We start from the raw sequence: 26,894 nt of genomic DNA, 5'->3' as shown, positions 1-26,894 counted from the left end.
AGCCGGGCTCTGGAGAACCCTGGGCTGCCTTCTTATACTTAGGGCGCCACCTGCCTTTCTACTCCCATCGCACAATCCACTGAGGTAGAGATACAGTCTCCCAAAAGGGGAGCAGGTTCAAAATACTTACGGCAATAATGCTGCCAGTGCGTTTGTCTATTTAATGCTCACTTAATACTTGGAGTACTAGGGTGTTATATGAATAGCTTTAAACTGCCTGCAGTGGAGAATTCTTAAAATAGGAGACCATAGTATATCCCAGGCCTGGACAGAAGAGAACATCAGAGAGGGAAGCAAAGCCAGAGAAAAACTGAAGAAAGGAATTGAAAAGAGGAAAAAAGGGGGTGGAGGCGTAACTTCCATATTCTCTTATGACAGCTCATCTTTGCAAATCTTTTCCATGTACCTGGAAAGCTCTTTCACTGTCTCCAGCTGGTTAACTTACTCTGAGTTAGTCAAGCATCATCTCCTCCAAGAAGCCACCTTTGCTCCTTTCAGGCAGAATTAGCTGCCCCACCTCTGTGATCCCATAGTGCAGGGTCCCCTCCCTCAAAGCACTTACCATGCCCCGTACTGCAAGAGCTTGCGCATTTCTCTTTCTACCCCACAAAGTGGTTACTGAAAAAGCTAACATCTAAATTGTGACAGTAGAATCTCATGCCCAGAGGAGTAGTAATGACTTCACTGGACTCCACAGTACTTAGAGCACATTAGGAGTATTATAATCAATTTTTGACAGTAAATTTGACCAAAGAAATAGATGAACTTGGATGCTTCATGAACAGGGGTCAGGAATGGAGAGGCCATCAGGGAGTGTCCTATAACCAAAGGTTGAAGGAACACAGGAAAGTTAGCCCCAAGGAGAGAAAAAGAAAGGGAGATGACAACTGTATTTAGATATATGAAAGGCTGTTGTTCTAGAAAAAGCAGAACCAAAAGGTTACAAAGAAAGAGAGGTTACAAAGAAAGAGATTTGGGCTCGGAACAAGAATTTCCTTGCAGCTAGAGCTGACTTACCACAGAACCAGTGGTCCCACTTGGTGAAATGGAACCCCCATTGCTAGAATGAGAATCATTATCTTTCAGGCCCTTTGTGAGCTGTTACAGACAAGGTTGCACACTGCATGGAAACACAGACAGAAAACCCCTCCGTTAGGGTTAAGGCTCAGAGTCTCCATTCTGTGCAGACTCGCAGTCAGGACGACCATGGGACGTCAGTCCCCACCTCCGTGTGGTATCTGGTTGGCCCGGTACTCAGCCCTCACGCACCCACAAGCTATAGGCTGAAGTTGGGGGAGGGGGAGCAGAGGAAGGGAGTCAGCGACTTCCTTAGGAGTCAGTACAGGGGACAGGAGTGCTGGATTGTGTCCTGCCTCATGTGCATCCCGGCCTCTCTCTGGCCGTGTGACTATGAGTGGCTCCCTCAAAGCCTCGAAGCCTCCATTCTTGACATGCAAAATGAAAATAATATTGTTCACTTCACAGAGTTGTCTGGAGGCTTAACCAAGGTAAAGGAGTCTGCAGCGTGCTGCCCATAGGTGGGTGCTTGTCCGGAGCTCCAGCGGCACCCCTGCCCTCCTCTGCCTTACATGTTGTTTCCAGGACAGAGGACACACTTGCCTTCCTTGCAGGATTGCTGTAAGCTGGATGACTACACAAGGTGTTGCATATAAAAGCGCCCAGCTCTGTGTGTGCCACAGAATAGGTGTTCACGATTGTCAGCCTCAGTTTACCCTCTGGAGCTGGGAGGCGAGAAGAGGGGTTTCCGGTCTCACCCACCTCTGCTGCGGAGGCCCTCAGAAGGCTCTCCTTTCCCTGCTCGGAGCCCTGAGCTGACGCTCCGATCCCTCTCCTGTCACCCTGACATCTCAGCACGTCGCCTTCTCTGCCTTTCCTTTCTTCTTCCTCCTCCACTTCTGTCTCTTCTGACGCTCTTCCTTTTCTCTAGCTAATTCCCTCCTTGGCCTTTTTTGTGCATTTTGGGTAGGATTACTGTGATGCACACAAAGTTTAAAATACTATTTTCAGTTCTTGGGGGGTTTTTTTGGCTTAAAATGAGGTTTTATAATATAGATTTGGGTGGAAGCAGGGTGAGGTCTTTCTCATTTTCCTCCGAATTTGCTTGAAGTTCTTTCCTTTTCAATGTTAATACTTTCCCATTCTTCCATCCCATGGGCTTTTAGTCGTTAGCTTGCCAGACACAGCAGCTGAGAGAGTCTTTATGACATCGCTGAAGTTAGGAGAATGTCATTCACAGGGAATCCAACCCATGTATTAACTCAGACAGAGCAAATTGCTAAATAAAGAGCTCCGATGCCAATTTGCTTCTCTTGTTCCCATCCTCTCCCACGGAAGGGGTGGCGGGGGGGGGGTGCTGACACAGAAAAAGCAGTGGACTGGGGAAGGGAAGTTTCAGCCATTTACTGAGTCAGAAATTGGAACACTGCCATCCATATTCAGACATCTCATCTCTCTCTCCATCCATCCATTATCCATCAGATGTTCAGGAAACAGGTCCTTGTCTGAGACCCAGCGTAAAGTCCTGGGCAGACGCTAGGTGAGTGATGGGATCCCTGTCCTCGGCCTTTGTCCCATCTCCTCTGCTGTCTGAGCAGGTGGAGCAGTGGCTCATTTTACCCGTGTGTCTGTATTCCCAAGAATCCTCACAGGGCCTAGGTCAGTGAATGTGGGGGTGACAGGAAGACCTGGGAGGTAGGGGGAGGGAAAGAATGAAAGAGGGAAAGCAGTTGAGGGAAGAAATCGCACTCTATATGGTGTCAGGGGTGTGTATTGGTACACACTCTGTGTGCAGTTGAATGACTGCAGTGAGAATCCAGGCAAAGAGCACTGCGTCCTGAAATCTAGCCGAAGTTTGCAGGGCAGTGGTGCTAATTATCCTCCTCCACGGAGAAGTCAAAGTGGAAGCCACGCATTATTCTCGGGGGCACTCCCCAGCACACACAATTCCCTTGCTTTTTCTCACGCTAAGTTATGTTGCTTTTTATTTAGCAGAAGAACGCAACTTTGCCCCTCTAGTCATTTCTGATTTTTCAGTCAGAAATGGAATACCTTCCTTGCAGGGAAGAAGAAGAGAACAATCTATTTCTTCCCTTCTCTTGCTGGCCCTCATGTTCCTTTGGGGCCCTTGCCCGAGTGGGCCAGCCTGTGCTGCGCAGCAGCCAGTAGCTTCGCCCACCTCCCCGGGCCTCGGTGTCTTCGTGGGAGGAGTGGGAGCAGAGATGCCCACCTCGTGTGCACCCCTGGGTTATCCTGACAGTCCCCAGAGGAGAGATGTTGTACAAAGGCACTTTGAAAATGAAGGTGCTGAATACAGAATGCTGACAAACAAATGCTGACTGCAGGACGAGTTCTAGAACATAAGAAGAAAAGTGATTTTGTTTGTGCTTGGAGAGCAGAGTGAATGCAGAAAGATTTCGAGACGCTCTCCCTGCAACAGGAAACGTGGCCTCCAGAGCACCTGTTTCCATGTGTGGTTAGGGTCCTCTTTTGTTGGATTAATTAGGTCAGAGAAGCTTCTTTTACTCAGCACCCTCGATGGTACAGTGATTTAGCCACTGACATTATTATACTTATTTATGGATTTGCTAGATTCCCTCATTCTCCACTAGAATTTAAAGCTCCACTAGTGCAGAAATATTTGTTGAATTCTTTGATGTATCCCTAGGGCCTAGAGCTCTGCTTGGTCTACAGTCGGTGCTTAATAAATACTTGCTGAATGACTGTGCTAAGTCCTGCTAGGCACTCTGAAGCTGGAATGATGAGTACCGTATAGTCTTAGCCCCAGGAGCCCCATAATCTAAGAAGGAAGACAAACCACAAGAAGCCAACAATCATTCCAGAGTACAGAAAAACAATGATAAAGATATGCAAAGAATTTATTTTCTATTATTTAAGTGTTGTTATCACCTTGAAACAAGAATGAAAGCACAATCAGTTTTTGTCATTAGTCTTATCCTTTCATTTTACTAACCTTTGTCTTAAATCTGTTTCCTGGGTGGTAGAGACTCATGAAAAGCTCCAAAATGCAGTCTGTGCTAAAGGTTGCATAGAGAATAAAATGCAGCCAGGCTTCCAGGTCAAAGACAGGAGCCCTGTAAGAACAGACATTGCTGGTTTGAAAGTGTTCTTCCCAAGCCTCCTTCCTAGTCTAGTAGTTTCCTTTGCAGTTCCTCTTCCTCTCTCTTCCCTCGTAAAGGTTGGTGTTCTATAGCTGCCTGCCAAGTTTCAGCTACCACCTGAGTGCTGAGGACTTGACTGTATCTTGTCTCCAGGCCTGACTTCTCTCCTGTTCTTTCCACCAAACTGCCTACTGGAGGTTCCTCTGGGATTTCCTGTTCAGTCTGGCTAGACTAGGACTCATGGTTTGACCCTCCCGTTTCCTCTGTCATGAATAATCACTGCATGTGCAGCATCAGACAAGCCCATGAGTCGTCCCCACTACATGCTCTGCGCCCAGGGAGTCTCCAGCCCGTCAGTACTCCCTGGAAGCCCTCTGGTCCATGCCCCACTGCCTCAGTCCTGCACCGGCTGACCATCTTGTCTCCAGCCTTTTCTTCCTCCCCTCATCTGTTATCCATGAAAAAGCCAGGGCGATCTTTCTAAAACACAAGTAGGAACCCATATGTTCCAAACATCTTTACACAGCCTGTAGTCTCCTGTGACCTCCTGCATGTCTGGCCCTGCATTTCTCTGGTTTCATCTCCTGCCCTCCATCTTCGTGCCTAAGTTTCCAGGGCTTAGCACTTTGCCCGGGGTCAGTGGGTGTCTACTAAATGCACAAATAAAACCAGAGCTATAGGGAGGAGGGGCACTTAGGTGGGAAATCTGCCAAGGGAGGGCAGAGGTAGGAATCTGTGAGGCATTCAGGAGAGACCAGTGTTTCAGAGAGAGATGACTTATACTAGGGAGTAGGAGCTATAGGTAGACACAGAAACACACACACACACCCCTTGCCCTTTGGCCACACCAAACTATTTGAGGTTTCTCTGCGTACCCTGTGGTTTCACAGCTTCACGCCCTTGCTGCCGTCTTGGACCCTCTCCACCTCATCCACCTGGCACATCTGGCGGGCCACCTCCTCTGCGAGGTCACCCTTAGCCTAGCCTCCCTCCAGACACTAGACGGTGGGAGATTCCTCAATGCAGAAACATTTGTATTCTTCCCTGATGAGCCCCTGTGTGCCACCACTGTGCCCATATCTGACACACACTTTGTACCACAGTGCATTGGACAGTCTGTGTGTCTGTGACCCCTGCCCCCAGGCTGGAGAGGGAACCCTGTCCTAGGTATATGTGTGGACCCACCATTTGAAAGTGCCTGGCACGCAGTGAAGAAAGCTGAGTGGAAGGCTGGCTGGGAGAACAGGCATTTGTGTTTCATAGTGAACATCAGTTCTTGCCTTCTCCCGGCCCAGCCTCACTGTTCACCAGATGCGGTCCGTTCTTTCTCTGCTGTTCCTGGCACGTACCTTCTCCCACAGCTCTCGCCACCCTCTGGAATGGGCATGCGTTACCTCACGCCTGACCTTGCATTCGTCTCTGTTGCTCCACATCGCTCCACGTGCCACCCTTGGTTGCATCTGTCTTAACCATCACTTTGATCACCTCATTTGCCTGCTCAGGATTCTTCAGCAGCACCTCATTGCTCACCCAATAACGTCCAAACTCCTTACCCTGGCATTCAGGCCACTCTGCTATCCAAGTCTGGTCTGCTTCCCAGCTCACTCACACCTCACAACAGCCAAGCTCAATCCCTTCCCATTCCGAGGATGGGCTTTGCCTTCCATCTCTGTGCCTTCCACATGTCACAGTTTTTTCCTGGAACAGCCCTTCCCCCACTTCTCAAAATCATATTCAGTTTTTACTACCAAAAAACTGCTGTTCTCACAAATCCAGAGTGATTGTCCCAGCCAAGAGTCATCTTCCTTTCTCTGCACAATTACACCACTCACGCTCCCCGTTACATGGTGCTTTCATTGGGCTGATGAATCAGACCAGCACCTACCCTATTCGGGACATGGTGCTATGTAGGTCATTGCCCTTTCTGTAACTCCAACCCCAACCTGAAAATTTCTCATTGAAATTTTTGATGCTGCCTGCCTTTGTGTGTATACTCTTCAACAGACTGCATGCCATTATTGGTGACATTTGTGGTTTGTCCAAGATCACCAGCTGGTAAGGGTGGAGCCAGACAGAGCACCCTCTGTGTCACTGCAAAGCCTGGGCACTGCCCACGCTAGCAGCTGCCTCACTCGTAACCCCTGGTTGTGTTATGCTTCCCCTTGAGTAGAGAGGGGTCCTGGGCCTTACGTAGCTTGGTCCCAGTGTCGCATAGATCTGTTGATTATGTGCTCATAATATGTAACTTCATTCCTTGTGCACAGTAAACGTGGCACGGGAAAATGCCTGAGATGTCCTGTCTTTCTTGTGCTGTTTTTGCTGCGACACAAGCTTCCTTCAGGGAGTATGCATCAGTACCCCCTAACTATTCCCACTGGCTCCTGAGCTAGTCTTGTTTTCTCACTCCTGAGTCAGTAGATTGTCCAACCGGTTATCCTTGCCCAGAATCCACCTACTCTCTGCCACAAAACGAATCTTCCTAAAGACGGACTTGGTCACTTTGCTCCAGTAACGTTTTGTTCAGACTGCCATGACTGACTCTCAGGGTCCTTTCCTTTGCCTTGTCAGCTCAGCCCCCCAGTCCCGAATCATGTGTCCACCACACCCCCCACCCAGTGTCAGTCCTCTCAGCCACCCGTCTCCTCTCTTCAACAGGGCACACAAATTCTCCCCTCTTCCTTCAGTTGTGCTGCTTAGTTTTTCCACGTAAATGTCCTCCCGTGTCTCCACCTGCAGGCACGTTGAGCCCAGCTACAAACAGCACTGCTGGCGCTGTGAACATGGGAAAAAGAAAGCCTGGCACACTCTGCCCTCGATGGCGCTCGGTCTGTTGAAGTGTATGCACACAACGGCAGGCAGCATCAAAACTTTCAATGAGAAGAAAACAATTGTTTGGGTAGCTGTCACATTCTACCTACCCATTAAGATCTGCTCAAGTCAATTTTTTGTCAGATTTTTCTCTTTTATAAGTCTTTATAGTACTAATTATCCTGTATCATTCATTTTGGTATGGAATCACATACTGCTTATGTTGTCAAGTGTGTCCTATCCGTTGGTCCCACTTCCACAGGTGGATTTTAAGTGCCTTGAAACAAGGCCTATGCCTTACATGTTCTATACCAGCTTCATCCGTCTGTGCAGCAAAGCACCGCCCCCCCCCAAAACACAGTGGCTTAACAAGCATTTATTTTTCACAGTTTATGTGAGGTGGCTGTGTAGTTCTTCTGCTTTGAACTGGCTTGACTGGGGCCAAATAATCCAGGATAGAGGTAGACAAACTAGTCCATAGGGTTGCCACCTGTTTTTTAAAGTAAGTTTTGTTTAGAACGTGGCCACACCCATGTATTGCTCTCATACTACAGCAGCAGATTTGAGTGGCTGTGAAGGCGGTCCTATGACCCACGAGCCTAAAATACTCACGTTTTGGCCCCTGGAGAAGAAGTCTGCCGACCCTGCTCTGGGACACCCTCACCTGTTCAGCAGCTGGCAGGCTGTTGGTCTGGGGAGGCCGCAGCTGGGATGGTTCACCTCTGTGCTACCTGGTCTCTCGTTTCCCAGGAGGCCTGCCTGGAATTCTTTATGGGGTGGGGTCAGGATTCCACGGTGGCAAGCGAGGGCAGGCCCCAACATGCAGGCACTTTTCAGGTCTCTGCTTTTATCACTCATTTCTGTTGTCCCTCTGGTAAAAGAAAGCCCTATGGCCAAGCCCAGAGTCTGTCGGGGGGGCCACCCAGGAGCCTGTGGTAAAGAAGGGAATTATTGCAGTCAGTTTGGAAAGCAGATCTTCACACCAGCCCACTCCTCCCTAACCGCCATTCCTCTAACCTCCACCCCTCGTGCTCCGCATTGAGCACGTGGTAGAATTTAATTAAAAGTGTAAATTGAATCTTTGGAGGAAGGGAGGATGACAAGAACTCGTTGTGTAACTACACCAGGTGCTGCCATAGGCCCTGGGTTACAATAATGAACAAAACATGCGGTCCTGTCCTCCGGGAGCACACAGTCAGACGTGAACCCTGTGTGTCCCTTCCTGTCCAGCTAAGAAATGGACTTCTCGCTAAGATTCCTATTAAGGATCTTTAGTATTTAACTATGATTCTTCCATCTATTTGTTGTCTTCTTTCTACCCTCACTACTCACCCAATATCTGGACTCGCAAGCCTACACATGGCCTGCTTCGGGATGCCCCCACTTCCACCCTCTTCCTCCCCCTTCCCTCTGAACATCACTGACCAGCTGATCTTCCTGGTGCCCCATGTTTCGCAGTCTGCTCCTTGTTCAAAAGCCTTGTCCTTCCACCAAAGAGAACTCAGACACATATATCCTCAGCAAGCACCTCGACACAGTCCCTAAACTTGTCTTGTTTCCTTGCCATTCTCTGAATATTCACTGTGCATTCTTTTGTCCATTCTCAAATGTGCCTTTTGAGGTACTACCCACCTGTCAAGGCCAGGCCTAGGTACCACCTCCTCCACGCTGCCTCCTTGATTACCCTGATGGAAAGTTATTTCCTCCTCTGCACTCAAAGGGTGCCGAGTTTGGAATACAGCTCAAATGGCACGTACCACTTACTTTTTGGCATTTGGGGTATCCTGACTCATCCACCTGATGCATCTCATCCTCCTTCAGATTAGGGATCAGGTCTTACTCATTTTCACTTTCTTCTGAATGCCTTGCACAAGAAAGACTGTTGGTAGTAAAAGCTTGTTAATGAATAAATGAATACCTGATATCTACATAGCACTTTACCATTTCCAAACATTTTTATCTGCCATATTTCTAAGAGGCCATTGATTTAAATAGGCACCACTAAGAAAGAAAAAAATACCAGTTAAAGTGTAATAAGCTATCAGTTTTAAGATATGTCCTAATTTCTAAAATGCTATTATATGGGAAATAAACATTCTGAAACAAAGCAATACAGAAAATTAAATCGAACTTAGATAGATACAAGTGTACAATTAAATATTTCTGAAACTCCTAGATGTGCTGGGACTTCGAGCCTCACAACAGCCACACAATAGAGGCAGGGTGGGTAGTGTTACTCCCATTTTATAGCGGAAAGAATTTAAAGTTCAAAGAGACTACGATACTTATTCAGAGTAAAACTAATAAAAATAGGAGAGCCAAATAGTATGGTTGGAACATAGCTGCCTTTCTAAAATCACTTGTGGATATCAAAACCCTTAAGTCAGCTCTGGGTCTAATTATCAACATCTACCTTTCTTCCTTTCTTTCTTTTCAAATTATATGCACATCAGTTGGCCTTTCAATTTGTTTCTCCCAACTGTATTGTTTTGTCATGTTACCCCAGGAACATCCTGTTACTTGACATAACTTAATGTGATGTGATGTGATATTTCATGCTGTTTAGCAGAAATTAGAATGATTTCTGGATGCTTAGATTGTCTTGGGTAGTAATTACCAGGCAGAGAGCCTCTCTCACACATACCCACAGGAGTTTCTCAGACATCCATTAGCCTCAAAATAGTAGAAGGCTTTCTGAAACCAATTCTTCACTTTATTACTTTATCTGAACACGTCCTTTTGGATTCTAAGAAGCACTCTCTGGAATATACTGTTAAGAGGAAAAGTATTTTTTATTAATAAGTTTAGATGTTTGATACACCTTAGAAAGAATTGGTATGTGCAGATTTTTACATATGTGGAGATATGAAGCTGATTTCCAAGAAAAGGCGCACTTTCCTATGTCTGTCTGGTTGTATTTTCATTTCACTCAAATTGCTAAGTGGAAGAAGAAAAGCACAAGTGGAAGAGTCTCCCCAGATCAGCAGGAACTGGAATGTGGTCAAGTCTTGGCAGAGTCAATTCAGCATTCCATCCATCCAAGGGAGATGTGTTGAAATCCCCCACTGTTCTCAGGATTACTCAGACTTTATTTCAGTGGCTTGTCTATTTCTGCTCACTGCACTTTTAAAAAAGCAGTTGGAGAGAGGGAAAAAAGTTGAGAAGATTAGCCAAATGATACAAAATAAGATCTGTGCAGGAATAGTAAGAGAATGAGGTTGTTTCACTAGGAGAAGAAAAGGTGAAATTACTTTCTGTCTTCAGATACTTAAGGTTTTTGGTTTGTTTTGTTTTGTTTCTCTCTCTCTCTTTTTTTTTTTTTTGGTGAAGAAAATAACAGTTCAGCTATACTCTCTGACCTCTAAGCACAGAACAAGAAGAAACTGAGTTCTGTTTGTGTCGGACACATTGCATGGCGGCAAATCCGAGGGATACCTCCATGAAGTGTCTGTCCATCCTAAGACCTTTCAAGTTCACTTGCCTGAAGTGGGTGGGAAACCACATTAGAAAATCTCTTAAGGCCCCTTCAGCACTGTGATTGAGTGAATCTCCAACTTTCATAACTACCACAAACAACTTTTGGTTGTGATTATCAGATGTCATCTAGCTCCTACCACGAGCTGCTGTGACATGGGTAAATTTGAAGATTGGATACAGTACCCCTCGACATCCCTGTGACTATTCTGTAACTACCACTATGTACTTCCTAATCCCTTACCTCTTTCACCCAGTCCACAAACCCCGCTATCTTCTGACAACCCTCAGTCTGTTCTCTGTACCTATGAGTCTATTTTAATTTTGTTTGTTTTGTTGTTGTTGTTCTTTAGATTTCACATATAAGTGAAACCATACAGTATTTGTCTTTATCTGATTAACTTATGTCACTTAGCATAATACTCTCTAGGTCCATCCATGCTGTTGCAAATGGTAAGATTTCATTCTCAAAAAAAAAAAACAAAACCTTTCTGATGCCACACTGTCCTCTAGCTTCTACCCCACTTTGCTGCTCCCTTTCACACAAATGTCTTGAACTTCTTATCTACAGACATTATCTCTACTCCCTCATCTGATGCTACTACTCCACCAAAACTGTTCATTTCAAAGCCGCAGATGACCTCCTTGTCCCCTTACATTCTCAGCTTCTCAACAGCATTCAGCAGTCTTCCTAAAACCCATATTTTCTGGGCCTGCATGACAGAAACTTCTGGATTTTGTACATTCTCATTCATCACTACTGTCTCCTGCTCTACTCAGTGTCTGAAGTGGCATGACCTTTGCCACAGTCCTGAACCCCATCTTTTCTCACTCTGTACAATCATCTGATACCTCATCTTTTCCCAGAACTTCATGGTACTTACTCCCCGAGTCACACATCCCTGAAATTTAGGCTCATGTGTCCAGTGGTATACTTGACATACCACTTGGATGTCAGATAATCATTTTAAACTTAACACATCCAAAACAGAACTTAGCCTAGCAGGATTTTTTTTTCACATATTAAGATCTCATGAGCTCTCAAACAGAGATTGTCAAAGAAGGGGGGAAAAAACACCATGAGTGAAAATCAGCACAAGCAACTAAATACATTGAATACCTTTTCCTCACCAAAGACTTTAAATGTTTGAATTATCAGATTTTTTAAAAAGACTATCTCTATAAATTAAAAAGTTTAAGTTAAAGATAAAGTACAAAAATTAGCCTGCAATAATGGGCTATCAAAATTACCAGACACTTCCGAAAAAGAACCAAGGAGAACTTTAACACATGAAAAAATTAATTAACGAAAAAATTAGTGGATATGCTCATTTGTAAAGCATGAACTCATGAACTGGAAAACAGAACTAAAGCAGTTGCATACAGCAGAGCACAAATAAACCAGGACCTGGAGATATAAGGAGAAGGGTTAAGAGTACGGCGGGCAGAATAAGAAGGCCAACCAGGCAGACTCTGAGTCACACAGGGAAAGAATACGCAGGATGGCAGTGACGCGGTGGAGAATATCTGACTGAGATTTCTTTCAAATAAGAGGAGAAATATGGATCCAAAGATAAAGGGAGCAGTGTATACAAAGCAGACAAATTTTAAAAAGCATACATAACCTTTTACAGTGTAGTGGGACTGCTGCTCTCTGAAGACAAAGTTCTCTTAAAAGGAGTCATAGAGAAAACACAGATGATACCCACTAAGGAACAATAATTAGACTGACAGCAGACTTCTCAACAGCAGTAATTGAAGCCCGGATTCTGAGATAATATTTTCAAGATTCTGAGAGAAGATAATTTTCAACTTAAGTTGAGTACACAGCAAAAACTAACTTGCAGAAATGAGAATGAAATACTGTTTTCATAAGAGGAAAACCTTAGAGAGTTTACCTGCAGCAGACTTACACTGAAGGAACTTCAAAAGATATACTTTAGAATGAAGGACAGGGACAGAAAAAGAGAAGTCTGAGATACAGTAAGAAATGATTAGCAAAGAAATTGGTAAACATCTAGGTAAATCTGAACAGATATCGGTCCTTTAAAATAATAATGTCTAATATAGGGGAAAAGATAAACTGCAGTATTGGGTAAAGCTCTAATATGTGAAGAAGAAGATATCAGAGTTAGCATTAAAAGGCCCTTTTATTCTGAAGGAGATTATGATACTAACTTAAGATTTCAAGAATAACAACTAAAAAGAATAGAAATAGTATACACCTTCCAAACCAGTTTTTTAAAAGGCAAGCAAATTTAGCCCTGACTGGTGTGGCTCAGTTGGTTGGGCATCATCTCACGACTAGCTAAAGGTCGCTAGTTCAATTCCCGGTCAAGGCACATGCCTGGATTGCAGGCTCATTCCCCAGTTAGGGTGTGTGTGATAGGCAACCAATTGGTGTTTCTCTCTCTCTTCGATGTTTCTCTCCCTGTTTTTCTCTGTTCCTACCCCTCTCTCTAAAAGTAAATAAAATCTTTTTTTAAAAGTCAAGCAAATTTTAAAACAAAAATAAAGCATAGGGGCAGAGTTGGCAGGGGAAAGGCAGACCACTGTATTTGAACAACAATAAAATTTTAAAAATGGAAAAAAATAAAGCATAGAAAATTCAGTACAAATAGAAAGCAGAAGTAAGATTATAGAAACAAATGCATACATTAGCAATCATGACATATGTAAACTTTCTGTCTAAAAGGTACAGTAAAATTAAGATTTAAAAAAAAATAATAATGATTTAACTGTACAGTATCAGGACAGACATCCCAACATGGAAGGACAAGTTAAAGGAATGGAAAAATGTGTTCCAACAAATGCTAATCAAAAGAAACCTAGAGCAACTTTATTGATATCAGTCAAAGACCAAAACAAACAACCATTATTAGGGATAGAGAGAGCACTAGATATTGATAAAAGTTTCAATTCATTGGAAAGGTATAATAAATCTAAAATAGCCTCCAAATATTTAAAAAAAAGAAAACTGATAAAACTATAGGGAAATTTCATGTTTCTCCAAGTTATTGCTTGGTCAAGCAGACAACGAATAATCAGAAAAATATATAATTTAGGCAACACAATTAACTGGCTTGATTCATGGACATAAGGAACCTTGCACTAAAGTTTTCAATACATGCAATCTTCACAAGAAAGATTCAGAAAAATTGACCTCATTGAAGCCATAAAACAAGTGTCACCAGATTTCCAAGAAAAATAATGACCACATTCTCTGATCATATTACAATTCAATTAGAAGTAACAACTAAAAGATAAACCCCCCCAAAATTTCCCTTATATTTGGAAATTTAAAAAACATTTCTAAATAACTCATTGATCAAAGATATCGTAATGGAAATTTTCTAAATACTTAGAATTGAATGATAATGAAAATGTTGTGCATCAAAACCTGTGGGATGCAGTGAAAGTTGTACTTAGAGGAAAATGGATAGCCTCAGTTGCTTTTACCAGAAAAGAAAAAAAATGAACATGAATAAGGTAACTTTGAGAAGGTAGAGAAAGACAAAGGAAGGAGGATGAATAAAGATGGGAACAGAAAACAATTAAATTGAAAATAAAGAAATCATATAGGGGATCAACAAAGCCTAAGTTGATTCTTTGAATGGGCTTCAAAATACAGAGTTTCGTAAAAAGGCAGGTAGTAAACTTTTTGCTCTGAGGGCACTATAGTCGCTTTCATTCAACTCTGCTACTGCAGTGTGAAAGAAACTATACCCAGTACCCCACAAATGAGTGGATATGGCTCTGTTCCAGTAAAATTTTATTTTAAAAAATTGGTGGCACTGTTTTGGCCTTTGGCTCATAATTTGCCAGCCACTGGACTAGTAAAGACTGATGTATAAGAAATAATTAGAAATCTTAGCAAAGTGGCTGGAAAATATACAAAAATTAGTTGCCTGTTTATACACAACTAACAAAGAAAAGTAATTTTTAAAAAGTTATTTATAACAAAAAATTTAAGCACTTGACAATAAATGTAATGAAATTTGTGCAAGACCTAATTAAACTAAAACTTTATTGTTTAATATGCCTTTTTCTCAGACCAATGGTTTTCAAAATTTTGGTCGCTGGATCCCTTTATACTCACAAAAATTACTGAGAACCCCAAAGAGCTTTTGTTTTTTGGGGTTTTATCCATCTATGTTTAGCTTATGAAGAATTAAAATTGAACATTTAAAGTATTAATTAATGTAAAAATAACAATAACTAACCCAGTACATGTTAACATAAATAACATCTTTATGAAAAAAACTGTACTTTTCAAGACAAAAAAATTAGCAAGAAGAATGGCTTTTTAATTTTTTTTTCAAAATAATTGGAGATACTCTTCTTTAATATTTCAAAATTTGCAAGTAGTTACTTCCCAAAGGTTAGTTGCAATGCAGAATCTAAAACCTTATCATATGAATGAACTTCATACTCCATCACATTCATTGGTCTGCCTAGCATATCGAATAGCTCTATTCAGGATTTTTAGGGCTATGTTTAGTTACTTGGAAAATTGTGGTTTGTTGAGTTATACAGATCTTCAAAATGGTGACACATTTCACTTTATAATGTCCAAAAAATTTTCATGTAAATATTACCACCAATCTCAACAGGAAAGTTTTAAGTTTTCAGAAGCCGTCAATTTCATAGTAACCGATACACATTTTCCAAAAATCTGATTTTTAGAAGCATTGCATTTTAACACTGGGAACAAATTCCACCAGTTGTTTTCCTTGAAGTGACAGCTCACTTTTATCATTTTTAAAAAAGGATCTGCCAAATACCTAAATATGAATAGCCATAGTTCATTGGGCATTCTTTCGAGTAAAAAGGATGTTCTATGAAAGTGACTTGTTCAACTTGCAACTCAGACAATCCCTGAAATGTTTTTCCTGGAGAACAATTATACCTCAGTATGCAACAAAAGTACTTTATGCATATTTGTCACAGAATGTTAAAATGATGTGTACCCAAGTGTTGAGATTTAATATAAATTTAATACAAATAATTATTCTCCCGGCATGATCGAGATCATCCCTGAGTGAAACTAGCATTCGCGTGACTGCGAGTGTGTGGTGGTGATGAGCTGGACCAGTAGCTGCCACCACCCTGCTTTGTGCTGAGGCACCAGCCGTTTAGCCGCCATCACATTTGCACCATCTCTGCGAATGTCAACCTGCGCGAAAAACAAATAGCATCTTAGTATTATTATGAACATAGTATTGACTTCATTGACTTCCTGAAAGGGTCTTTGGGATCCCCAGGGGTTCCACAGACCACACTGAGAACAGTTGCTGTAGACCTTCATGTGGCTTTCTCCTTCATGTCCTTCAGATCTCAATTTAAATGTCATGACCTCAGAGAGAACTGTCCTACGTAATGCCCAGTGACTCCCCAGTGTATCACCCCATTCTGCTTTTATCAGAGCACTTATCACTACTTGATAGTTTATAGTTCATTTATGTATGTGCTATTCTGTCTCCCCTGACTGGAATATGAAACCCAAGCATGTAGGTGCTTTGTCTGGTATGTTCAATACAATAACTGTGTCTCCAAACCTAAAGTAGTATTTGGCACCTAAGCATTCAATAAATGCTTGAGGAATGATTGGCTCAGGTTGAGATGGTGCACAGGGAGTTGGGTTCTCATCATTTCTCACTAAAATTGCCTTTTAGCTTTCAATCTAGATTCTACAGATAAAACAGAAGGAACTTTTGAGTTCTGCATTTTACATTCGTAACTCAGTCTTCACAAAAACCCTGAAAGCTGGGTACTTAGCCCTTTTTACAGAAGAAGCACCTGAAGGTCAACAAGAACTATTCCAAATCTAAAGACCTGATAAGCATGAGAGCCCAAAAATTAAATCCGTATCCTCCAGCATCCTCCCCAGTGATTCAGTAACTCAATGGATGCAACATTAAGACACACTCATTAAGTATTTCTCAGAGTGCCAAGGTTTCAAGAATCGGCTGCCAAATGATGAGGCAGTAGTCATTCAGAAAGTGTGTTTGTTACAGGGAATTTTTAAAATAATTAAAATTGAAACTCTGAAGTTATAACAAATGAGCAGCAGATTTTCAAAATTAACTTCTTTGCACATTTAAGAAATGTTTACCTCAACCTTCAATTCCCAGGAAACCATTGTATTTCTTCAGTCTTTTGCCCCAAAGTTCTTAGGATCTTTCATAGGAACTGTAGCAGTGGCAGATGAGCCATGCAGTTCTTGCACCACGTTCACACTGAAGATCTCCCCTGTGCCTCGGTTCCTGGCTGGAACAAGTGTACAATAATGTGACAATGTGCATGTCAGCACAAAGACTTGGGTTTGGACCTAACCACAGCTAGCGTATTTTACTTCATCGATTCTGCCAAAGAGAAGCTATGGCCAAGTATCTAGGGATCACACAGGAGTCAGCAGTAGGACACGGCGTACGAGTCAAGCCTCTTACTTTCTAGACAGATGCTCTGTTTGCTTCACATTTTGTATGAAGTCTTTAACACCGAGAAAAAATTTAGCAAAAGACTTTTGAGAGTTTCTAAGCTAGCCCCTTAGACACCAAGAAATACCTGTGACAGTCATTTCCCTGTGTTTGTAGCACTGAGATCTGTAACTTTTAAAAAATAAGGTGGAGTGCCAATGTTCTCTCCAAGTTCTGTGTTTAAAGTGTGCCCGTGAGAACTCAGGGCCAACTTCCCTGCTGGCGTTAGGGATGTGACTGCAGCAGGCACTGCGGGGCCCTTCTTTTCCCTTCATTTGAAAGTCCACAGCTATCTATGAACTTAATTCCCCTGAGTTAGAATAGAAATGCTCGTAGGAACATAAGTAAGTCACAGCTTTCTGAAAACTAGCTTTAACTCTAAACACACAAGGGTGCTGAGCTTCACCGCAGAGCTTGTCTGGTAAGAAGCAGAGAGGGGAGGAAGAAGCAGTTTTGGAAATGGGGTACAGTGTAGGGAGTTCCATCACAGAAGAGCACAGACATTCAAGAGACCGAGGAAAGAAAGAGGGATGATGACTTTGGAAAAGCTGTTGCCAGCCTCCGTCTCTTCTAGGGTGGACCATAGGTGCACCCATGTATTTCTAGCTCACAGAGGATCCTCACCGCCACAGGAAAGGAGCCTGCCAGGGCAGCACACAACAGCTTGCTGCAGGCCCTTCCCCCTGCCCTAGCTCCAACAACTCCCTCAAATCACCCAGAGGATAATATTTGTAGAAACAACACAACCAGTTGGTCAAGGCCTGGACTTGGCCTCTGCTAATGACTTACTTGGTCTTAAGAGTATGGTTTAGCTTCACTGTTCCCTTCATTCTTGTAATTATGGTACAAAACACAGTCATGTAATCACCTCCTAAGCAAAATAGGTGAAATATTTGTGAAGTACACAAAGGGATATTCTAATTATGTTGTTTTCTTGAGTTTGTAACTCATAGTCCCTCGAGATCTGTCTCACTCTTCTTGTGCACATCCCTACCAGCAACACAGAGTCTGTAGTTTGTTATATGAAATGAGCCGGTGTGTCAGGAAACCATTCTCAGACTGCATGTGTCTCCTACTCCCATCACACACCCACCATGCAGAGCCTTTATCCAGTGTATATCGTGTAAATTTCTCCTCTCCATAGTATCTACTTCTCTTGGGACTTTGTTTGATCCATTGTAGAGGTATATTAATCCTTTTTTTCTTTACTATCTGTTGAGGTCCCTGCCAGGGTTTAAGGAGTCTCTAACTTCTGAAGGGGAAGCATCGAGCTATTAAATACATGGAGCTGTGCCCAACCTAGCGGCGTGTAGCTGATGGCACAGACAATCCCTGCCTGGAGATGCTAATGGTCAGGGTCATATTTTCCTATTAATGTTAAGAGGCTTAGTTACCTACTCAGGTTCTCTTATTTCCTGCTAATAACCATCCCCGAGCTAAATTGTAGACCTAACAGGAGATATTCTAATACTTCTGATCAGCCTGTTTCTGATTGCCCATAAAGTTGATCTTTTTCACAAAGGCTTATGTGTAGATCAATGGATAGAATATCCAAAACAGCCTGTTGCATCTACTCTTCAGCAGCCACAGTATCTTGATGTCACTCATAGGGCACCCAGAAAAGTCTGATGTTTGTTCTATGTAACTCTTTAGAAATTTGAAAATAGCTACTCTGCTATCTTACTCATCTTTGTTTACCTAGCTCCAAGCTTAGTGGGGAAAACAGAGTTAGGGATCCACAAATATTAGTTGACTCTTCCTTGAAAATTTTAGTTGATCTTTCTCTCCCCCTTCCCGTAGATAACTCCTACTTTGTCATTTAGAATTCAGCTCAAGCATCGTTGCTGGGAAGGGTCCCATTTGTGTTTAATGACATGCTAAAAAGCCTCTGCAACAGCCCTTGCAGCTTGGTATCACTTTACCTGGTCAACTACTGTATTATATCCTCCAGAAGCTTGTATCTGTGGCCCAGCACCTAGTAAAGTGGCTGGCATGTGGTAGATACTCAGCAAATATTTGCTAGATACGTCAGTGACTGAATCTTTCTAAGTTCCATACACCTTTGCCCTTCTTTGAGTGTTTGAGTTTGTCTGTTTCAAGGCACCCCCCCAAGTCAGCACAGTGATTTATGTAGTTTGAGCAGCTTAGGGCAGAGTAATTCTCACTGGCAGTCAATAATAATTGTAGAACAAAGCTTCACTCTTTGGGATGTGGATAGAACACTTAATGAGACTTCATTTTGGGTCTTTATTTCCTGTTTTAAGATTACACAGAGATGGAAGAAATATCTGTGATCACTGTGGAGCAGAGGAGTAGATATGAGCAAAGTGCAGACAACTTTTAAGTGAGAAAAGCATGGAACACTATGGGAGTGAATGCAGATCAAAAAAATTAAAAAGAATCTACTGGCTGGCGTAGCTCAGTGGATTGAGCACAGGCCTACAAACCAAAGGGTCACCGGTTCGATTCCCAGTGTAGGGCACATGCCTGGGTTGCAGGACAGGTCCCCAGTAAGGAGCACATGAGAGGCAACTATATATTGATGTTTCTTTCCCTCTCTTTCTCCTTCCCTTCCCCTCTCTCTAAAAATAAATAAATAAAATCTATGTCTCATGATGAAAAAATATTTTAAAGAGGCAGAGAAAACTCTGTACTTGGAATGCAATATTAACTTTAGAAAATATGCAAAAGAAATTTATTTTATAGTAGATATCTCTTACATCATCACTCTTTTGGTGTGTGTTTTTTTATGTGATTATATTTCTGTTGGCCTGAGAAGCTATTAGTTTTAGGTAATACAATATTTGAAGTAACCAAAGAATTTGGTGGACCCACTGACCTGCTTTTGACTTCTAAGACATACAGCTTAACTATCTCAGATTCTACAGAACTTTTCCTGGGCTTATGGCAAAGATTATTTTAATCTTAGCTGTGGACGCTAGCCTGCCTGTTCCTTCAGTGGAGATGACATGGTGCACATAAAGGTAATCTACAGATACTGGACTTGTGATCTTTTCCCACTTTCTAATTTGAAACACGTTGTGTGGATCTGTTGATCTCTTCTTTCCAGAAGGACTCACACTTGTGGATTTCAGCCTGTACCACATGCTAGGATAGGGCACTCTTCCAGAGAGCTGCTCCGTTCCCAAGCAGCCTGAAGAAGGCTGCCATGCCTTGTCCACATGCTGAGCAATGGAAACTTGCCCCAGAGAGTCCTGTGGTCCACTTTGTCCCCCAAATTATTTGACATAAATGCTCTTGTGAGAGTCTAAAAGTCTGAATTGGCCACCTAGACAGAAAGAAAAATCTATGCTGCATCCTCTCATCCCTCTGTATATTATTTCTCTGTCCGATCTCTATAGTCAGATTATATGAACCTGTTAACATCTTCCTTCCTGAACATAAACTTGCTTGTTCATTCATTCAACCCACATGAAATCACTCCTTAAGTGATCTCATCCAGTCCTGTGGCTTTTAAGTACTATCTCCATACTGATGACTCCCAAGTTTATATCTCTGGAATCAACTCTGCCCTGAATCTTAAGTTTTGTGTTTAGCTGCTTATGAAATGTGTATATCCATAGCACTGGCTAATAGGCTCCTCAAACTTAGCACATCTAAGCCAATGTTTTTTTCTCCCCTACCCCCTGAAACCTGATCCTTCCCTGGGGTTGCCCATTTCAGTAAAGGACACCCCATTCAGCTAGTCATTTAAGCTGCAATCCTAGAAGCCATCCTTAAGTCATTTTCTCACATCCAACATCCAGTCCATTAGCAAAGCCCATCAGCTCTACCTTCCAAATACATGCCAAGCCCAGCCATTGGTCATCACTTCTTTCTCCCTAGTCTGCACCATCTTTATTGCTCATCTAGACTGCTCCAGGAACCTCCCAGCATGCTTCCAATCTGACCCACAGCAACCCATTTCCCACATAGAAACCAAAGTAATTGTTTAAAAATAGTAATCAGATCTTATTACTTGTCTGCTGCATCTTCCCATAGCGCTTAGAATAAAACCCGGACTCCCACCCTGAAGGCAGGCCCTTCACTGTCCCAACTCTCTGGTAGCCTACTCTGGCCCATGGCTAGCTGTTTGCCAGCCAGGAAGGCTCTTGTCCAAGACACCTGCATATTTCACTCTCACTTCATTTAGAATCTGCTTAAGTGAGACCTTTTATGACCACATTCTCAGTTCTCATCCTTCAGTTGTCTGACCCTCTTATTTTGTTCTCTGCAGCACATTTTCTTATAGATCTGTGTGTGCATTGCCATCCCCTCTGATAAAATGTAAGCTCTGTGACAGGGTGACTTTGCTGTGTTTATTGCTGTACCCTCAGGCATCCAGAACAGTGCCTGACATCATGTGCTGCGAGTGGCAGACACTCAGTCAGTTTTGTTTGAGCAAATGAAAACATTTACTGACCAGACATCTTTGTTTCAGGTATTATGCTATGGGGAAAAGAGAAAAAAAGGCACATGATTTCTGTCCTTGGGGGACTTGCCCTGGGTGGCAGCGACAGACACAAAAGCAATGCTGTGGTAGTGATAAGGCTCCTTGCTGGGAAGCTCCAGCTAGAATCTCCCAACTGTGCCTGCAGGAGTCAGGAAGGTAACCAGAGGAACTGGCATTTGAGATTGTTCTTGAAAGATGAGCAGATGTTTGCCAACAGAAGAGTGGGAAGTGCACTTCAGGTGTGGGCAATAGCATGGAGCTATGGTAGGACAAAGATCTTGAATATGACCAGCTTATGAGAGAGTTGCTGAATGAGATGAGTTTAGATAGATGAGCTGTCAAGAAGTACAATTTATTTCAGTGCCAGCCCTCAAACATCACCCTCCTCTGGAGTTTTCCCTTTTAGTAAATGACACTCCATTCATGTGATTGCTGATGATGAAATTCTCAGAGCTATCCTTAACTTTCTTATTCTCTCACACCCCAAATCTAATCCTTTAGCAAATCCCATCAGCTTTCCCTTACAAATACATGCCAAATCAGCTTCTAGTCACAAAAACTAACATTGTCATTAGCTGCTTTTTAAGTTAAAACTGGAAGAGCAACTTTGGTCAACTAAATGGATGCCTATTAAAGATTATTAAACACATGTTTTGAGCAGAAGGAAGGAATTATTTTCATGTCAAAATTTGTATCCTTTTTATACTGGTATACCTTATCCAACTGTTCTGTGATATTACAGCATATGATTGTGTTCATGTGTGAGGTTTTTCCCTTAAAGTGGAAAAAGAGGGACCCCTTCCTGTACCTCATTGTTCTCACAGAGTCCAAGACTGTGCCTGGCACATGGTCACTACACCGTGAATGTGTGTGAGAGAATTATTCTTCACGTTAAAACAAACTCACTGTTGAATTCCTTTAATGACCTTTCCTTCTGCCTTTGAAATGGTCAATTTCTAAAATTTATTTAGGTATGATTATTATGTAAATATCTGCTGCCTAAAACCAACCAGTATCCAGGAGATGCAGCTAAAGCAGTGGTCAGAAAAAAAGTAATGGCCTCAAATACTTATTTTGGTAAATAAAAAAAAGAAAAATAAGTGAATTAAGTATCTAACTCAAAAATTTAGAAAAAGAACAATAAAACAAGGCTAAGAATACCATGAGGAAGAAGCTAATAAATTTAAAGCAGAAAACCATATATTCAAAAACTGAAAAATTAATTAACAAATACAGGAAGCACATTACTTGAAAAAATACAGGAAATTTGACTTAAATTGATCGATGAAACCAGAAGAAATAATAAAAATAAGGTGAATATAAAGTGTATTACCAAGCAATCATGAGGTCTTTTTTACTCAACTCTTCTGACCCCTTTTTTACAAATGAACACCCAGGCAAAATTGTCTAGTTGTCTAAGAAAATATAATTGGCCTACTGTGACTTCCAAAGAGAAGGAAAATCTATCAGAAAAAGTACTATAGAAAGACACTAATGTAAAATTCTAAATAAAATATTAGCAAGCAGAGTCTCAGAGGATTTTCAAAAAAGCAACACAGCATGACCAAATGAGGTTCATTCCAGGGGAGCAAGGATGATATGTTATTGGTAAATCTGTTAATATAACTAACCATATTAATAGATCTTTATAGAAAACTCATTTGATCATTTACATAGGTGCTACAAAGATATTGATGTAATTCAACATCCATTTTTCATTAAAGAACACTTTATAAAATAGAAAGTGATGGATACCTCCTTAACAGATATGATAAAATATATGTACCTCACCACTAATTGAGAATCCCACTTAGTAGGGAAACACTAGAAGCTATGCTATGTCAGAAAAAATTAAGACAAGGATGCCCATTGTTGCAACTGTTCTTTAACATTATTCTGCATGTACTAGCCAATGAAGTACTAGAGAAACTGGAAGCAGAAAATGTTGAGGTGCTATGATTATATAGGTGGATTGTATGCTTGTTTGTATGAATCAACTGGAAAATTGTTACAAACAATACAGAACTCAGTAAGGCAGCTGAGTACCAATTTATTATGTAAAAATGAGCATTCTTCCTCATATACAATCAATAGCTAGTTAAAGATATAATGGAAAAAAGATTCTATTTATAACAGCAACAGAAAAATCCAAATATGAACATAAATATATACATAAGTACATTATGTATATATAAATACAGATATTAAGCCTAACAAAGAATCTGTAAGAGAGAAATATTTCTTCCTGTAAATGAAGGAAGCTGTGTTAATTTTCTGAGATGCAGAAGAGAAAAATGAAAAAAACATGAATAAATGAAAAGGCAATCCATGTTCTTTAGTAGGAAATCGCAACATTACAAATGTAACATGATCCCAGTAAAAAAAATGATTGAATTGCTTGTAACCAAACAAGCTGATACTAAAGTTCATGTGAAAAAATTTAGTAAGAATAATCAAGAATTAACCCTGGCCAGTGTGGCTCAGTTGGCTGGAGCATCATCCTGTAAACCAAAAGTTGCAGGTTCAATTCTCGGTCAGGGCACATACCTGAGTTTTAGTTCAGTCCCTGGACAGGGTGCACACAAGAAGCAACAGATTGATGTTTCTCTCATAGATCATTGTTTCTCTCCCTCTCTCTCCCCTCTCCCTCTCTACAAATAATAGTAATTATTATCATTATCATCATCATCACCACTATTATTAATGAGCTTGTCCTCAGATAAGGATTTTTTAAGAAAGAATATTTTTATTTTTTAATCTATTTTATTGATTATGCTATTACAGTTGTCCCATTTTCCCCCTTCACTCCCGTCCACCCTGCACACCCTCTCCCACCCACATTTCCCCCCTTTAGTTCATGTCCATGTGTCATAAGTTCTTTAGCTTCTACATTTCCCATACTATTCTTATCCTCCCCTGTCTATTTTCTACCTAATATCTATGCTACTTATTCTCAGTACCTTTCCCTGCCCTCTCCTCCTCCCACTCCCCTGTTGCTAACCCTCCATGTGATCTCCATTTCTGTGGTTCTGTTCCTGTTCTGGTTGTTTGCTTAGTTTGTTTTTGTTTTTGTTTTAGGTGTGGTTGTTAATAATTGTGAGTTTGCTGTCATTGTATTGTACATGTTTTTTATCTTCTTTTTCTTAGATAAGTCCCTTTAACATTTCATAAAATAAGGGCTTGGTGGTGATGAACTCCTTTAACTTGACCTTATCTGAGAAGCACTTTATCTGCCCTTCCATTCTACATGAAAGCTTTGCTGGATAGAGCAATCTTGGATGTAGGTCCTTGCCTTTCATGACTTGAAACACTTCTTTCTAGCCCCTTCTTGCCTGCACAGTCTCTTTTGAGAAATCAGCTGACATTCTGATGGAAACTCCTTTGTAGGTGACTGTCTCCTTATCCCTAGCTGCTTCTAAGATTCTCTCCTTCATTTTTATCTTGGCTAATGTAATTATGATGTGCCTTGGTGTGTTTCTTTTTGGGTCCAACTTCTTTGGGACTCTCTGAGCTTCCTGGACTTCCTGGACTCCATCTATTCCTTTACCAGAATGGAGAAGTTCTCCTTTATTATTTGTTCAAATAACTTTTCCACTTGTTGCTCTTTCTCTTCTCCTTCTGGTACCCCTATAATTGAATGTTGGAATGTTTAAAGATGTCCTGGAGGTTCCTAAGCCTCTCCTCATTTTTTTGAATTCTTGTTTCTTCATTCTTTTCTGTTTGGTTGTTTCTTTCTTCCTTCTGGTCCACTCCATTGATTTGAGTCCCAGTTTCCTTCCCATCCTGTTGGTTCCCTGTACATTTTCCTTTCTTTCACTTAGCATAGCCTTCATTTTTTCATCTAATTTGCAACCAAATTCAACCAATTCTGTGAGCATCCTGATCACCAGTGCTTTGAAGTGCACATCTGATAGGTTAGCCATCTCTTCGTTGCTTAGTTGTACTTTTTCTGGAACTTTAATCTGTTCTTTCGTTTGGGCCATTTTTTTTTTCATCTTGACGCACCTGTTACATAGTGAGGGGCAGAGCCTTAGGTGTTCACCTGGGCAGGTCAACCCAGTCTCTGGGTTGTGACACTGTATGTGGGGGAGGGGCCCGAGAGGGAACAATGCCACTTGCTCAGTTCTCTGCTGGATTTCAGTCACTTCTGCCACTTTCCCCAAGGAAATTGGGCCCTTCTGGTGCTGGTTCCTGGGTGGGTGGGTTTGTGCACATTCTAGGATCCCGTGGGTCTCTCCAACAAACTCTCCTGTGAGGCTGGGAGTCTCTCCCAGCATCTCAACCACCACAGGTGTTTTCAATCAGTTTGGAGGCTTTATTTCCTGGCGCTGGGACCCTGGGTTGCGTGGTCAGTCTCACTCTCCAGTTTCGCCTGGTTTATCTGCATGTGAATGTGGGACCACCTGGTCAGCCAGCCGCCTCATGCACCGTGCCCCATCACAATCTGCCACCTGGCTGGGTCTGCCCGCTGCCGCCTTGAGTGCCTGGGGTCCGCCAGCCACCGACTTTTTTGCCACAACCCCTCTCCACCCGGCCACTCGACTTCGCCCCTCCTACTGGTGGGGATGAATGTGTCTACTTTTAACTCCTTGGTTGTCAGACTTCCATACAGTCCAATTTTCTGTCAGTTCTGGTTGTTTTTTTGTTTCTAGATATTGTCCTCATTTTGTTTGTGCGAGAAGGCATAGTGTGTCTACCTACACTTCCATCTTGGCTGGAAGTACCAGAAAGAATATTTTTAAAAAGGATAACCAAGAACTTTAAAAAGAAAATAGTGAGAGACTTGCTCTTTAGACTTAAAATATATAACAAATATATTTATTTATTTTAATTAGGGCATTAATTCAATAGGTCAATAGTATATATGGAGTCCAGAAATAACCTCAAATACATTTGAAATTTAATTTACATTTAAAAAGTCATCTCAGATTAGTGTAGTAAAACTGAATTGTTCAATAAATGTTGCTGGGAAGATTATAGCTGTCTGGAAAAAATAAACTTTATTGAGAGTTCAAGATAAATTATAAGTGGATCAAAGACTTAATTAAGTTGATCTACTTTCTGCATGTATATTATGTTTCCATTTTTTAAAGAATACCTCAAAGGGGGATATCTTTTTTACAGTGTATTTGTCTCCTAGGGCTACTGTAACAAAGTACCACAAATTGGGTGGCTTTAAAGACAGAAAGTTATTGTCTCACAGTTCTGGCTGCTAGAAGTCCAAAATCACAGTGTCAGCAGGGTTGAGTTTCCTCTGAAACCTGTAGGGAAGAACCCTTCCTTACCTGCTCCTAGCTTCTGGTGGTGGCCATTGACCACTGGCATTCCTTGGCTTATAGATGCATCACTCTCATCTCTGCCTCCATCTTCACATGTTGTTCTCGCTCTGTCTCTTCTGTCTTACATGGAGTTCTTTTTATGAAAACACCAGTTATATTGGATTAGGGGCCCACCCAATGCCAGTATGACCTCATCTTAATTAATACATCTGCATTGACCCTACTTCCCATTCATGTCACATTCCAAGGTACAGGAGGTTAG

The 26,894-nt window shown here is 41.8% G+C and overlaps 1 protein-coding gene across 9 annotated transcripts in view; it reads left to right on the top strand.

Moving 5' to 3' along the window:
• Positions 1-26,894, top strand: part of BACH2 (BTB domain and CNC homolog 2) — a 332,177-nt gene that overhangs the window by 204,577 nt on the left and 100,706 nt on the right. The window lies entirely within an intron of this gene.

Source organism: Phyllostomus hastatus, unplaced genomic scaffold (assembly GCF_019186645.2).
Source record: "Phyllostomus hastatus isolate PE091 unplaced genomic scaffold, TTU_PhHast_1.1 phas_contig_40, whole genome shotgun sequence".
Lineage (NCBI taxonomy): Eukaryota > Metazoa > Chordata > Mammalia > Chiroptera > Phyllostomidae > Phyllostomus > Phyllostomus hastatus.
The sequence above is the reverse complement of the archived record's forward strand: the minus strand, read 5'-3'. Positions and strand labels throughout refer to the sequence as shown.